This window comes from Eschrichtius robustus, chromosome 18 (assembly GCF_028021215.1).
Source record: "Eschrichtius robustus isolate mEscRob2 chromosome 18, mEscRob2.pri, whole genome shotgun sequence".
Taxonomy (NCBI): Eukaryota; Metazoa; Chordata; class Mammalia; order Artiodactyla; family Eschrichtiidae; genus Eschrichtius; species Eschrichtius robustus.
The window spans coordinates 56008093-56011778 of NC_090841.1; the positions used below are offsets into that span (position 1 = coordinate 56008093).

General features: G+C 36.2%; 1 pseudogene; it reads right to left on the reverse strand.

Moving 5' to 3' along the window:
- Positions 1 to 1914: 1914 nt before the first annotated feature.
- LOC137751872 (T-complex protein 1 subunit zeta pseudogene) lies at positions 1915 to 2609 on the reverse strand (annotated as a pseudogene).
- Positions 2610 to 3686: the final 1077 nt, after the last annotated feature.

Sequence of the window (3686 nt, forward strand, 5' to 3'; positions counted from 1 at the left end):
ACATGATATTGTTTGTCTCTCCACTACTAGAAGAAAGATTGGTTTGTTTTCAAACAAATCCAACATTTCCCCCTCCTACATCAACCAGTGTTTCCGACTGATGGTTTTTCCCCTTCGCCTTTTGTGTGATTTACTGTCAATCTTTCCTGTCATCATACAGCTGCTACTCTTTGATTACTCTGCAACCAGCTTCCTCCCTTCTGTCTTGTTAGCTTGTTGCTTTCCCTCTGCATTGCCTCTCAACTTTTTCACCTCTCATTATCCTTTTGCTGTCAGTCTTGTTCAGCTCAGCTTCTCTCTTCATTCTCAATTCCCATAACTGTAATCCTCTTCTATTTTTGGTCTGCTGATTTTGGATCCTTTTTCTCCCTTTGTTTTTGGCTTACTGTTGCTGTTGTACTTTATGTTATCTATAGTGCATATTTTTTAATCATGCTACTTTTTAAATATTGCATCAGGTCTGAAGTTTTACACCACAGAATATTATATTAGTGTTTTCCCTTATTCCATTTTACTACTGAACTTATTCTCCTTATATCATATCACCTAACTCTTCCTAGCATTTTACGGTTGTTTAAGTCCTCACTCTTTGTGTGGTGCCAATGAATCAATATCTTTTATTGTACTAAAGCAATTTACAGTGGTCACCAGTGAATTGCTCTTTTTGGCTACTCCAGGGAAAGACTATCTATTCTTTTTATTTTTATTGTTTCTTGTTTCCACTAAAGAAAAATCACTCCGAGTAGAAAGTAATACAAAAAAATAAAGCCCAGATTTATTACAAGCCAGTAGTAGTGATTTTTCTATTTTTTAATTTGTTTTGATATCATTTGGTTGGCAGGAACAAAAATTCAGAAAAAAATAGTTCTAATCTCTAATTTTTATTACACACTGTGCAACTGAGACTGTCACCATGACATTAAAGCATGAAAAAGATTAAGTTCAATTACCTATTTGATGACATCTTGCTAAATGTCAACAGAGTGTCATGGTTAAATGCAATTTTTATTACAGAGTTGAGGCAAATCTCTGTGTCAGTGAGCAGAACTAAAAACACGTATTTCTTATACATTTTAATACTAGATTATAGCCTGTCTCAAACTATATTAAATTATTACTTAAGAAGGGTTATTTAATTAAGACAACTTAAGTTAGGTGTGTTTTCCATTTCCACCACATCACCATCTATCAGTTTCCTAATCTGTAAATAAAAGGCTGAACAAGAAGTTTTCTATGGTAATTTTCTTCTAAATTAACATTTCTAATTTTGCCTAACAGTTCCAGTTTTGTTCACCAAAATAACAAAGAGATAAATGAAAAATTTATCTTCTAAACTTTCCTATATCAGAAGACTTTGTAACCCTAGAAACTAAATTTCAGTTAATTCTATAGAAAGCTCATCAAAAAAAAAAAAATTCTATAAAAAGTACTTAATCTGGAAGGTCAATAGCTAAATTTATTGAAACTTAATTTTTCTTTTTTTTGTTTCTGTTTTTGTTTTTCAAGGAGTATTTAATAACAAGGTAGATAACATATGCTTACCTAACATGTATTTTTATATCACTGAAGCTAAAGCAAAATGTCCTGTATGGCCTCTGTATATGTGTACACTGAAGTGCAATTTAAAAAATACTGTAATTATAATTTCAGAACTTCAGAATCTGAATAAGTGCCAGTGTTATCTCCTTTTTTTATATGGGAAAAGAAAAGAAAATCCTTTGAAAATCATCTGAAGCTTGGATAAAAATTCCGTAGCTATATTCTTAGATCACTCTGTGGAGTCTTCATGATACAAGGGAAACTTCAATTCAGCCTTTTAGAGACTTCATTCCAGCTCTCATGATCTCATCAACTAGTAGAATGTTGGAGGCAATCACAGTGCAGGAGTGAAAAAGCTGTTTCTTCACACAATAATTATCCCACGTATGCATCTTCTACTCTCTTTTTTATATCAGGATGCCGTGCCCCATGGTCCAAAACAAGACCTCTGATTAAGCTGGTATCGGTTTCAGATTTATGTTTCATCTCCATGATCTCAACCATGAAGAGGTCAATAGGTTCATCTTGTTTTTTAATGGCCAAAATGGAGTCCACTACAGCCTCTGTTAAGACATCAGCAAGTTCAGCATGAACTTTAGTATGTAGAGATGTTCTGGCCACATCTATAAGTGTTTCCTGGTCCATCTCTTTGCTTACTTTGACTTGTTCCAAAAACTGAAGTGTCTTTTCCTCTGCAGCTCCAAATCCTTCTGTAATCATTCTGGGCTAAAGACCTTCAGAAATGTAGAGATCTGCCTGCTTCTGGAGCTCCCCAATGATTAGGACATTGGAAGTGGTACCACTGACAGTTTTGTCATCCTGAGCTGTTGCTACTTTGGCTATTAAGGAGGCTCTTGGGTGTTGAATTTGCATTTTATGAAGCTGCACATTTCCATCTTTAGTGAGCTCGATGTCTCCAATATCAGAAACAAGCATCTTCATGGTGCCCTTAGGCCTCAAGTGGGTCCTCAGCACGTCCTGCGCCCCCAGACTGCACTGATGTTGATCACCAATGCCACTTGGGCTCAGGCCACCTCAGCCTTGGGGCTCAGGGTCTTCATAGCTATCATAGCTGACCCAGCAGAGGAACATAAGGGGACCTGGTGTTTGGAAAGCCCTGAGCCGGCTCAGCGTGGCCTGCAACTTAATTTTTCTTTACTTCAATATCAGAATACTTTATACAAAGTAGCAATGAGTTTCTAATTGCCAAATTCAACTAACCTTTGCTGAACTGACTGTACTTGATCCCTTTGTTGAGGTTGCTTCACAATACACCTTCTAGAATATTCCTCTATTCTTGATATCTTTATGCTCTGGTTCTCCTCTCTATGATGGTTCCTTCTCAATATGACCATCTGTCTCTGCTAGCTTTTTATCTGTGCAGACACATGCTGCTTCTGCATTAGCTATTCTTAATATTGTATCTGCACCCTATATTTCTCACCTTGCTTTCAAGATACTCACATATATCTGATGGCAGGTCATATCTGTATTTTTTACAAGATACTAAAAGTTGAACCTGACCTTACTGGATATCATATTCCCCCCTCACCTTATATTTGTTCCACATCTTAACTCTACCTTCATCAATAGTACTATCATCCATCCAGTCACTAACTCAAATCTGACTGTTCCCCTATTCCTCAGTCCCCACAACTGCTCACTTTAACCATACCTCAGCATCACTCAAACCACAATTCCTGTCTCAGTGGTTACCTTTGTGCACTAAAGTCTGATGCATTCAGTGTGATCCTTCTACAAATCAATATGATCATGCCCTTCTATTAACCCCCTGAGTTTCTTCCCAGGCCTTGACAATAAAGAACAAATACCTCTGGATGGTAAACAAGACTTTACATGATCTGAGTTTCACTAACTCTCCAGGTTTCTACTACTGATTCCATTTTCTGTCCCACTCTTTTGACAAAATCCAAATAATTTCTGTTCTTTCTTGGCCTTTAGTCTTTGTTCATACTTTTCAATCCATCTTCAGTATTGATTAAAAAAAAATCTAATAAAATTCTATATATTCTCCTTATCCTCTTGTAAATGCTAAGAGAGTCGATTTACCTCCTTATTTTTGGTATGTTGTACTGATCTCTAGAAAAGAGTATTCAGATGAAATGTGTGTTTTTAAACAACCAATA